Below are 13,670 nucleotides of genomic sequence, written 5' to 3' on the forward strand. Positions count from 1 at the left end.
GTTTCTAGGTGGAAATCGGGTCGTGACATTCATATCCCAAACAATTAATCAGCATGAGCAGCATGCGATGGTTCTCAAGAGTATTTGGGAGAATTGAAATAACTTGGTCTCACATAGTCATGGTAGCTCGACTACTCATTGTGTCTCTAGTGCCCTTAGGTTTCTTCAGTCTTAGAAATTAGTGCAGCTTGGAATAGGCAAGGGGATAAAGCCACTGTCCCTACATCCGTCTTCTAGCAATTACCACAGCTTGGTCACATTACCTGTAATTTTGATACAACTATATTTCGAGAAAATCACTGTATTGGTATCGCTTGTGTGGTTTGGGATCATGATCGTCGATACCTTGGGGAAAGAGCTCGTTTGATGGAAGACTTACAAGAGCATCTTGTGGCAGAAGCAATCAGCTTGAAAGAATCTTTGTCCTGAGTTAAGAGCTTGGGTTTGCATAATGTTTATGTTAAAACTGATGCACTACTTTTGGTTCAAGCTTTCAATTCATCGCTGAATGATCGTTTTTCTGTTGGTTTGATTGTTGAAGAATGTAAGAATTTTTTTAAGGACTACGTGAATAGTTCGTTGTGTTTTTTCAGAAAATCAGTGAATATGGTAGCCCATACTCTTGCTTGGTCGTCCACTTCTATGTTAGATATTTCGATTTGGGAGTCAGATGGTTTAGACTTTTTATCTTTGCCTTTATATTCAGATATTTCTGACTGATGTAGTTCATATTTTCTAAAAAAAATATATGGTTGATTAGATTTGAGGCATGAACAAACACAATTCTGTTTATAGTTAATTATTTTTAGTTAATGAATACAAGTTGTAAAAAAAATTGAAGTCTAAATCTTGTAATTGTAATCTTTCATTTATGAAACTTTTTATAGCATGTCAAATAAAAACTTCACCAGAAACACATGTTAGTTGAAATATAAATAATAGTTTCAAAAGAGTGTTGTTCGCTCATACTGTAGATATTCACCCTTGATGGAATCTTCAAGAAAAAATAAATTATGATTAGATATACAAATTTTCAATAATAGCAAAATTAATTGAAGGATTTTTTTTTATAATTGTTATTTAATTTTCGAACGAATGCGCGATGAAATTTCTCCCTAGACCTCCTTTAAATCCTAGTCCTGATTCTCAAGGAAATGTTGCTCTGGCCAACAGTGCAGTCAGGCAATCGGCCAAATCCGACGTGGGAAACAACATAATTGATGTGGTGGAGAAATCTAACAGCCCAGTTGTGATTTATTTTGAGAACTTCCCTAAGAATTTGAGATAGTATGATCTAAAGAAAGTTTTTTCTCGGTATGGTGTGATTGGTAGGGTTTCATTGGCAACAAAACTCACAAAATGTAACGTCAGTTTTGGTTTCTTTTGTGCGGATTTGAATAAGGCTACGACTTGGATCATTAATAGATTGAATATGGTTTCAATTGGTAAATTCAGACTTCAAGCTTTTATATCCCGTAAAAAGAAGCAATGTCGTTACAGCTAAATATTCTCCCAGTTTCGTAACCTTTGTGTGTAGTGAGCTCTCCTTCGTTTCAGAGATACGAGATCTTCCAAGGAGGTTATGTCAAAGAGTACGGCTGATGTGATAGCTCTTTGGCTAGGGCAAAACTGATCTTGAATGTTATTTATCTATCCATTCCCAATGATCTAGTCTCATCAGATAATGAATGAATGCATCGATCCATTTGTGGCTAGAGTTTCTGATATTGCCATGATTTTAAAGCTGAAGAGTTTCATGGCTTATCGAAAATATTGCACTAGAGAAGATAGTCATCCTAGGAGGACACACAGTTCTTCTTAGCTTTCAAACGATGAAATTAGCTGAGAACTTTCTAGTTAATATTAGACTAAATATGATGGATTTTTTCCAATCATTCTCATTGGTTGAGGATTTTCCGCAAGATTTTACTCGATTAGTTTAGGTTATGATATCAGGTTGGCCTATTTCACTATGGTTTGAATGAGTCTTTATGGAAATTGGGAATGCTATTGGTGAAGCCATTGTCGTTCGCCCCTCTCTTCTTGAGAGAAACCGTATGGATTCCGGCCATATCCTTATTTCAAGTACATGTTGATCTATCAATTACTTGGTTGAGGTGAATGTTGGAGATAAAGTTGTCTCAATTTATGCTGTAGAATCAGCCATTTAAATTGATTTTGATGATGGTATATGGGACGATAAGTATGGTGGCATTTTAGCTGCTCATAAGTCTTCATTCTTGGGGGATTCCAAGTCTCCTTCGGTCATGAACATGGGGATTTTACAAACAAACATTAGTACATGACGTGATACGGAAGGGCTCGTCCATTCTTCTGCGTTATGAATTGATATTGTAGGTCTAAACTCGGTTGATGCTAATGCCGAAAACTCATGGAACATATACAATCAACTTCATCAATCATTGAACTCTTAACTCAGCTTTTTGTTGCTTCATGCGACAAGAATTAGCAGTCTTCCGGTCAATTGTGGGAATGAACTAACAGTGGTTTTTTTTGAAAGAAAATAAGTTTTTAAGCAGGATCAATCTACTGAGGAAGGAAAATTCCCTGGCCAAGAAATTAAATCCAGTAGACCGGTGAAGAAAATGGATGCTTTGGGTCTCATACATTCTTTTCTGACAAGATGTGAAGACGACTCTTTCGAATGGTAACATTGCCAGCATGAACAGATTATTTGAGACTTCGAATACAGAGTCTATTACTTCAGATTACGATGATGAAATTTACAATACTTGGAGGATTGGATATGATTTGGGGTTATTTAAAGTGGAGGACAAAACAACGATTTTGGTCGTTCTATCTAAGAGGATGCACAAAGAACATCAGTGAGTCGAGGCTTCACTGTCACGGGGTTTTTAATTTTTAATGTCTTTGCCCTTACTATTGTCTCATGGAATTTTAGAGGTTGTTTGTTGAATAGCAGGAAAAATAAATTTATTCATAATTTGGTCACTACTCTTAGTTTATCTTTTATTAGATTAGTTGAATCTAAAAAGAAAATATTGATGATTTTCTAATTAGAAATTTATGGAATAATTTGGATTATGGGTTTGATTGGGTCCCATCTATTGGTCGGTCGGGCGGTTTGGATCTTATTTGGAATTCAGTTTTGTTGAAAAATGTGAATATTTCTAAAGGTGAGAGATGGATTTCTGTGGATTTTTTTTATCACAATGTTTGTTGTCGACACATTCTTATTTATGCTAGCAATATGGTGTCCGAGAGATATTGTTATGGCACGAGCTAAGTAGTTTACTGGGTTTCATGGTAACAATTTTTATCGGTGGTGATTTTAATAAAAATATGGCTCAGGAAGAAAGACTAAATGGGGTCGGCTTCACGGCTTTCGTATTAGCTCTTTGTGATTTTGTAAACAACTCTGAATTGTTAGATTTACCGCTCCATGAAAGACTTTTCACCTGACAAAATTCTACCTCCAAATCCCGTATTAACAAATATTTGATTTCGGCTGCAGGTTCAACTTGGCCAGACATGTTTTTATCCGCGTTGCATGGTTGTCAGTCTGATCATGTACCTATTTCATTTTTATATGCAAATGTATTGATTTGGATCCTCAACCTGTTCCATTTGGTTAATTCTTGGTGGGATCATGACGGGTTTGGTAATTTTATTGTTGAAAGTTGGAGTTCAGTCTGTTTTAGCAATCCTCATCTCATTTAGAGATTAAAAGATTTTCATCAAAAAATAAAGGCATGAAATTTGGAGGTTTTTGGAGATTAGAACAGGAAAATTCAAGAGCTCCCCGAGAAAATCCTATCTACAGATTTAGCTGCTTACCGGGTGTCATGTTAGTAGAGGAGTTGGTTGAATATGCTAGTTTGAAAGCAGAGTTATAGAGAAGACAAAAATCTGTGAAGTCTCTTTAGGTATTGAAATCTAGGCTAAAGTGGAATGTAGAGGATGATAGAAATACAAAGTGTTTCCACAATATTGCTTCCTCTCATTACATGAATAATCATATTTCATCAATTCTTGTGGATGGGACTGTTGTTTTAAAGCCGAAGAACATCAGATTTCATATTAGATATTTCTATAATTCTCTTTTTTGCCGTGATGTTGGGGTTTGGTTTAATAGTAATGGTCTTTTCTTTGATCAAATTACAGTTTCGTAGAGCGAGTCCTTAATCAAGCCTTTTGGGGAGTCTGAGATCATCAACACTCTCTCCTCGTGTGATATTAAGAGAGCTTGACTAGTGATGAAGGATGTTATTGTTAATTGTTTTGGGATGTTTCAAAGTTTTTGTACTTTGCCAAAAGGTATTAATTCGTCTTTTATTGTTTTGGTTCCGAGGGAGGCGAATTCTTCGAATATCAAGGAGTATCGTCATATTAGTTTGATTAATGGCTATAAGATGCTATCTAAAGCTCATAGGATGAGATTAGTGCCTATTTTATTAAACGTTATTTCATATTGTTAACACGCGTTCTTGAAGGGTAGAGGCATACTCGAATGTTCAATGATATCAAACGAGCTTATTCATATTGGCACTAGGGAAAAGATAATAAAGCTTGATCTTCATAAATGGATTGAATGGATGTCTTGGTAGAATATTGATTAGGAGTATCTATTCTTGGTTATGAGCTGTATGGATTTTCCAAAGAAATGGATTGAATGGATGTCTTGTTTTTTATCCTCGGCTACCACGGTTGTGCTTGTCAATGGTAGTCCGATAGATCCAATCGGTTTACACAGAGATGTTCGTCAGGGAGACCCGATCTCACCTTATTAGTTTGTTATTGAGGTGGAAGTTTTGAAGCGTATTCTTGACAAATCAGGAGAGATGGGTTTTGCTAGAGGTTTATTCTTTTTAGCTGAGCATGAGCCAATTTCGTTGTCACAATTTATGGATGATACGATATTGTATTTCCCCTATAATATCAAGCAACTTAGAAATCTTACTCTTATTCTTTTCTCTTTTGAGTTAATCTCGGGTTTGACTATTAAATTTCATAAAAGCTTTATTATATGAACTAATGTTTGTGAGACCGATTTGTTGTTGGCGGCGCAAGTAGTTGGGTGTAAGGCTGAGTCTTTCCCTATTGAATATCTGGGTCTCCCGTCATCCAACATGAAGATCTCTACGGGTTCTTGGAATTTTGTTGTTGAACGTTTCAAATCTTGCCTAGGTTCTCTACTGTCACCTGCTTGAAAGTTAGTTCTCATCAAACCAGTCATGTTCGGTATACTAGTTTATTATATGTCCCTGTTTAATATGTCTTGCGTAGTGCAAAATCAGCTGGAGTCGTATATGTTAAGATTTCAATGGAAAGGCGATCTGAATTCTGGTGTGCTAATCAAGGTCTTATGGAAGGTTATCTGTTAAGATTCTAATAATGGTGGTTTAGGTATTTCAAATTTCTATTATAAAAAGCAAAGCCTTTTATTTAAATGGATTTGAAAATTGAGGATGAACAATGGTGATTCAACTTAGTTCAAAATTATTTCTAATTGCTCTTTAATTGTAAGTTTTTTTTTTGTATGGCAACATGAAGAAATTATCTTTTATTTGGAGAGGCAATTGAAAATAATGTTGTAACGATATTGAGAGTTGGTGTGTTTTCATCAATAATTTGATATATAATATGGGTGAGGGGGAGGCTATTTCCTTTTGGAATGACAATTGGATCAAAAATGGTACGGATACATTACGCTTTCCTCGGCTTTATAATCTTTCAAAATAAAAAAGAGCCACTATTAAGGATCTTTGGTGTGGTAGTTGGCGTTGGAGACGTCGTTTAAGGGGAAATGAACTTCTTGAACTTGATGACTTGAATTCTATTTTTAGTGCTCTCGGTTTTAATTTAGATCGTAAGGATGAAGTCTTGTGGAAACCAACATCGGGTATATTTATTGCCGCTACTTTTTGCAAAATCCATGTGAATGTTGGTGGTAATATTGGTGGTCAACCTCTTGTAAGCCGAGCTGTTCAAAGAGAGAGTTCAGCTACTGGTAGGCCTATTAATGCTGCAACAAGTCGTAATCAGATGGCCACCTTTGTACATGTAGCTCCGGTAGTCTTGTTGACATAATTGGGTGCAGGTCCAGCGGTTGTTTTGGTGATAGAATCGAGTCCAGTTCCGACGATTGAAAGGTTAGAATTAAGTGCAAGTCCGGCTGATTTGAATGTAGGTCTAGTGGCTTCTTTGACTATTTTGGGAGTAAGTCCGGTTTTGTAGTAGGGTGATGAAGATACGATGGTTGTTCAAGTTACTTGTCTACCTTTCAAGAAAGTCTTGAATTCTTTAGCGCCACCTCAAGTTAAGTTTTTTATTTGACTCACATCGGAAAATAGAGTTAATATTTTTTTTGGGTATTCGCTCTATTATCTCTTGGGATAATTTATTTGGTTCTCTGTGTGGTGTGGTGGAAACACATGAACATATTTTTCTTCATTGAAGTTATGTTAGAATTATTTGGTGTGATATTCTCTAGAAGTATGAAGTGGTTTGGATTTTTTCTTGTTCGTTTTTTGGATTTTACGATTCAGTGGCATGATATTATTCTGAAAGGACCCTATTGAAAATTATAACAGGTTCTTTGGATGATTGTGATTTGAGAAATTTTGATAATGGTGAAGTTTTTGAGACCAAAGCTTTAGTTAAAGATGCTGTGATTTTAAACTACTTCTTTAAGGTAGTTTGGTTATAAGAAGTGTGATAGTTTTTTTTATTTAGGATTGGATTTCTTTACGAATCGTCATTGCATTTGATTTTTCTTTACTATAAGTCGTAGTCTAGTCTGACACATAGTATGTGTCAGTTTTTGTGCGAAAACTTATAACTTTGATTTTTGCCACTTCTTTTGACTTCTAATATACAAATTATTCATAAAAAATAGGGTAATGGGCTGAAAAACTATCGACATTTAATTTGTTTTTCAATAGCACCCTGATCTTGTAAAATGGTCAGTTTTATCCTATTTCGTATTTTTTGACTTTCAATACCACCATCCATAAATTGAAACAATTAGATGATTTTATTACTATAGGGATGAAAATATTCAAAGCAACTAAATTTTAGGGTCATATCATACTTCTTTCTACTTGGCCAAAATAAACAAGTCCTTTAACTTAAAAAAAATCAAATAAGTCCTAAATAAAATAGTTTAATTTAATGATTTTGGGTGCTAGAAGCAAAAAATAGAAAATAGAGTAAAATTAATCGTTTTACAAGGTCAGAGTGCCAGTAAAAATTAAAAATACAAATTAGGGTAAAATTAAATATTTTAAAAGGTCAGGGTGCTATTAAAAAAAAATAAAGACCGTTAGTTTTTCAGCCTATTAATCTAAAAAATATATAAATAATAGTTTCATTATTTCTCATTCCTACAAAGTATATTATTCTCATAAAAAAAAGATTAACATATCCATGGCACATAATTGTAAATTATTAATTTAACTATTTGTTAAGTATTAATTTATTTAATATCTTACAATTTAAATTAAAGGGTTAATCCTATTAAAATAGCAAACGTTTGTAGATTTTGTCAGTTATACCCAAACCTTTTAAAATTATTTGAATTAGTTAATTTTAGCATATTTTGTACCTTTTATAGCCATTTTTTTTAATCGAACTAGATTTTTTGCCAACTTGGCATCTACATCATGACCAAATCAGCAAATGGCTGATGTGGCAACACCCACTCATTCTCTCAAACCCATAATGACCAAATCAAACTTAAACCAAATTTTTCTAATCAAACCACATGTCAAAAAAAGTCAAAATCAAATCCAATCTTTAAATAAATTAATATATATTATAAAAAAATTAAAAAAATAATTAACTAGTTAAATAAATTAAGTAAAACTCAATTTTAATAGATTTATTTTTAGAATAAAAAATTATTCTAACATGTTAATCATGCCGTAACCGATCACCGGCCTCCGTTGTTCTCCCCCACTCCGGTCAATCTGCCACTAGAAAATCCATCTTCTCTGTCAATGGAGAAGTAAGATCTGTCTTCTCCATTAATGGAGAAGACACATCTGAGCATGTCTTCTCCATTAATGGAGAGGACCAAGCTTGTCTTCTCTAAGAATGGAGAGGACATCAGGCCTTCTCCATTCATGAAGAAGACATTCTCAGATTTGTCTTTTCTATTAATGGAGAAGAAAGATATGAGGTCTTCTCTTTTGGTGGAGAAGACAAGTATTTCGACGACCGGCCGGCTAGAGTCGGGGTGGACGACGGTAGTCGGCGACGGCATGACTAAATTTTTAGGATTTTATAATAAATATAAAGTTTCGAGATAATTATTGTTTAAATAATTTTTAATTTATTTATTAAAACTGAATTTTAATTTAATTTATTTAATTATTTTAAATTAAATGAATTTATATTAATTTAATTTAAATATTGGGTTTGAATTTGAGTTTTTTGTCGTTTGGTTTGGTTAGAAATTTTTTGTTTCAGTGTGGTTTGGTCATCATGAGTTTGATTGAATGAGTGGACGTTGCTACATCAACAATTTGCTGATTTGGCAGTGATGTGGATGTCAAGTTGGCAAAAATCTAGTTCGATCCAAAAAAATCGCTATAAAAAGTACCGAATATGCTAAAATTGGCTAATTCTGACGAATTTAAAAGGTTTGACTATAACTAACAAAACCCGTTAACATTTGGTACTTTAATTGGATTAATCCTTTTTTAATTATGTTTTTTCTATTTACTATATAAAATAAATAAGTTGTAAAATTATATTATTTGAATCAACCAATTCTTCAAACATAACCTTCAATCTAAGCTAGATATTAAAAAAAATCAAAGAGTAAGTCATAATTTCATATGTGAATCAGACAAATATTCTCACCCTAGTTCAGAAAATATAATAAAAACTCACTAAACATATTTTTAAAAATAAGGCTATTGACAATTGGAGCCATCTAGCCAGTTCAGATTTTTGAGATAACTGAAACCAGATACATTATTGTGGATTGAATCATGAGTTGTTCACTGTATTTTAGTTCCATAAAATGAAAAATTGTTAATAGAATCCGAGGCTTTGGTTTAGCCGTTATCAGGCTATACGATAAGGCAAATTTTTGGCAGGTGGGGAAGTGCCAAAACAAGAGTCACGGACGATAAATTGCAATGAAACCCTAATTCCAATGATTTCTGTAATGTCTTGTATTCATATTGTGATGTTACTATAAAATTACTCAGACACTTGTACAATTTGCACATTATCTCATCCACCCAATTATTGAAATCTTGCTGCCCTTTCTAGAACCGAATCTTGGTGAACAAAATTACTCTCATTTTTAATTGAGCTCAATTATTTAAATTGTTAGGTATGAATGTTTTAGTTTTTGTGGATGTAGAGAGATGTTAGTATTATTAGTGTGAGAGTATGAGCCCTTTAGTCTAGAAGTTAGGTGATGGATGAAAGAATAGCTACCTCTATCTATAACTATACTATAAATATAAAGGGGACATGCAAAATTACGATGATAAATTTCATTAAGGGTATAAATGATATTAAAAAATACAGTTAGTAAAAGTTGGAATTAAATAAGATAATATAATTGAGGTTAAACGTAAATGAATTACTACAGTATATGTGTTCGAATAAATAGTACATGCTACAAATTAACAAAAGCAAGATTAGAACAAATTACTAAATTGTAGATGGATGTTGTGGGTCAATGGAAATTAATGTAAATTATTTTCAGCTGAAAGGGAACTAATGCAAATTAAAATATTAACTATTTATTTATAACACAATTTTAACCTTTGAACCATACACTAAATACATTACGATTTGGTTAGGACGTCTGTTTTTTTCGTAGAATAGAAATTAATTGAAAGTATAAGAGTTTAACTTAGATGTAACAATTAAAGATTAGCTACAACTATACTAGCAGTAGCCATATTAAATAGTTATAAGAAGGTAGGTTTCTTATTATTTAGTGTATATATTGATCACAAATATTTTTGCTAGAGCCAGAAGATTTTTATTTGGTTTGAGAAAAAGTATTTTTATTTATGAACGGTTCAGCTAAGGTAAGATTGATTAAATACGTATCTGTGGATAATTTATGGTGAGAAATTTTTTTACTATGTTAATTGATATAGTAGTCACTAAAAATTTAAATTTTCTTCTCGGTCATAATTCTTTTCCTTTTAATCTTTTGTTTCTCTATTTTCTTTTCAGATATTAGCATCTTTAAATTGGAATTTGTTTGAGAAAAAGTATTGTTATATATGAACGGTCCAGCTAAAGTAAGATTGATTAAATACGTGTCTATGGAAAATTTGTGGTGAGAAAATAATTTCATTATGTTGATTGATAGTAGGCACTAAAAATTTAAATTTTCTTTTTCGGTCATAATGATTTTCTTTTTGATATTCCCTCCGTCCCGTTTAAGAAGTCTCATATTCTATTTTGGGATGTCCCATTTAAAAAATCCCATTACTATTTTTAAAATATTTTTCCATTAAATACCCCATTTTACCCTTATTTTAGTTATCTTAAAAGAGTTTTATGGAAAATTCCACTATCATTAATAGGGGCAAAACATGAAAAAACATGAAAAGACAAGAATAATTAATGTTTTCTTAATCTGTGTGTAAAGTCAAATGTGACTTCTAAAGTGGGACGGAGGGAGTATTTATTTCTCTATTTTCTTTTGGCCAAATATCGTATAACGGCCAAATCTTTCACAAAAGTTTTACAAAAGTCATGACCTTTCAATTTTGTCGATTTTGGCCAAAAACTGATTATTTGGTTTCACAAAAGTCCTGACATTTCAATTTTGCCGATTTTGGCCAAAAATGTGTTATTTGGTTTCACAAAAGTCCTGACCTTTTCAATATATGTGCATGCCACGTAGGCGCCACATAGGTAAATTGAAATTAAATTGAGAGTTGGCCACAATTAAAACCAAATAATCTGTTTTTGATCAAAATTGACAAAATTAAAAAGTCAGGACTTTTGTGAAACTTTTATGAAAGGTTTGACCTTTTTACGACATTTAGTGTTTTTTTTTAGGTATTAGCATCTTTAAGTTGGTAAGTTTTTAGTTATTATCTGCTCATATTTATAACTTAGTAATTACAGTTGATCAATTTTGTACTGAATTAAGATACAAATTTAATCTTTGTATTTTAAACTTTTGATTTGATTTATTAGGTAAATTTTCGAGATATGTTAGCCAGAGATATTCCATGAATTTAAGTTGTTCACCATTTTTTTAAAAAAAGTATAATATTATTCTTGTAATTCAATTTTGATAAAAAATAAATTTAGGTATAAGTATAATTCAAAATTTAATAAAATAATATAAATTAAAACTATGCTACGTGGAAAGAAACATTTTTAAGTAAAACAATACAATAATAATCTCCACTGATAATAATTACAATACAAGTTAAATAAAAACTGTAAAATATAATAGCAAATAAGGAGCCATTAACAACAAAAGAATTTCTCAAAAAAAAACAACAACAAAAGAACCGAATTTCTTTCAATAGTAATATTATAGGATAACTAGCATATTCAAAAGTAAAAAAACAATTGTCCTTCCCATATCAAACTCAAAAGAGTTTACACCTCCAAAAAGAATTAATTATAATTGAAATAAAAGTTAATATCATAAAAATTTACTAACTTTACATGTTTTCTCATTTTAATTACGTAGTTTAAATTTTCTCATTTTCATGCACGAATTACCATTTTTTCTCAAATTCATGCACGGTACTGAGATGTCACGCCTCCATTGGTGTAATTTACTGAGGTGGAGGTCATTTAACACCAATGAATGAGTGCCACCTCAGCACCGTGCATGAATTTGAGAAAAAGTGATAGTTCGTGCATGAAAATGAGAAAATTTAAACTGCGTGATTAAAATGAAAGAACATGTAAAGTTCGTGATGTTTTTTGACATAAGCCCTTAAAATAAATAGTTAAAAAAACTAACAAATCTAACATGTTAAATCTGCCACAGTTTTAATAGGGTAATCTATACAAATCCTCTAAAAAGAGGTTTTGTTTATGTTAGTGACCCACGAAATAAGTTTGAGCAAAAATCTCTTATAAAAATTCAAAACTTTACTTTTATACCTCAATACCCTAGAAAAACTAATTTATAATTGAATAAGACAATTGTGCCCTTATCTAATAAAAGCGTATGGAATTATCTTCTCTACCTCATCATCATAAACGTGACCATCACCGCCGGCGAGATGAAATCCAAAGTGAAGAGTGCCACTAGTGTTAGAGATTTATCAAGATGAGGAGGCAGCGGCGATGAATTTGAGAGCATCGAATCTAGCTAGCAGATCGTTTTAATTAAGAGCAATTGTTTTGGGTTTGTTGAAGGATTGAAAATGGTCAGATTTTTAGCGGTGGTCGGGTTACGGTGGTCGAACCGGCGTCGTGGTGGTCTCCAACCGCGGGTAACAGATGAAAAGAATCTGGCGATGTAATTCATCATGACGACAGTTTTCAGATGCCGAGGATCAATGCTCGGACTAAGAAAGGAGATTGAATCGATCTGATTTCTTACAAAAATGGCAGCAATTTATTCTTTACATTATCAATAAATAAGATGCTTTTCAATTAGTCTTTGTTTTGGTTTAGAAATTAATTTGATGTTTTTGGAAAAAATTATTTGAAGTAATAATTATGTTCAATATTAAATCTGAAGAAATTTAAATTGAAGTAGCAATTATGTCATGTTCGAATCTGGAGAAAATGGAATATAATCAATTGTTGCATAATGATTTGGTCTACATATGTTTCAGTTCATCGTTTATATCTAGCAGACGAACAACATTCATTTTCTCTACTACTTTTTTGTTTAGCATGAATTTTGAGTTAAAATACACGCTCAAATTTTGCGAACTGCTCATGTCCTCTTCTAGTCTTTGCATATCCAATTCAACCTCATCAACCTTCTTTAGCCACACTTGCATTTTATAGTTTATGTTTTCCCCTCTTTGTTGAGCTTATACTTCACAACTTGTTGCACTTGGATAATATGCAGTGACTTGATCCTTGACGCAACCTGTTTTCAAGGGTACATTTTGCAATTTCAACCACAGGAGTGATCAAGATAGAAAAATCGACGTTTTCCATGGAGTAGATGGAGTTTCATGAAACCATAAGAATTCAGCCATAAGAGTTCATTTGAAGACATTTACAAACATAGAGAAGAAGGTCATATATATGTTAATGACTTGGAATCATTAACCATCAACACATAATTTGTAAAAAAATTTATCTTTGGAGATAGTGGGAGACATTGTGATTCTTAAATGTTTAAAATATTATAGTTATAAAAAGAAGAGAATCATGTCTGCTTAACAAACTACATGTCATAACAAGTGCAGCATATGTCATGTTTATGAACACAACGTGAAGACATGAAAGATTATGTGTAAAAAAAAATTAGTATGTGATACTATTTCAGATTCACATAAGGTTGCTTTTCAGTTTTATAGATTGTCAATTACATTTCACTTAAAAAAATATTCAAATCTTATAATAGACTATATCTCAAAATGCTCTCTGTATAAAATGTCAAATAAAATTGTAGAGAGCATCAAGACAAATTCTATTAAAAATTAAATTAAGTTAGTTCAGTTGATATAGTTCACATCAGGTTGATTTTCGGTTTTATAGACTGT

Source organism: Mercurialis annua, linkage group LG7 (genome assembly GCF_937616625.2).
Source record: "Mercurialis annua linkage group LG7, ddMerAnnu1.2, whole genome shotgun sequence".
In the NCBI taxonomy this organism is placed as follows: Eukaryota; Viridiplantae; Streptophyta; class Magnoliopsida; order Malpighiales; family Euphorbiaceae; genus Mercurialis; species Mercurialis annua.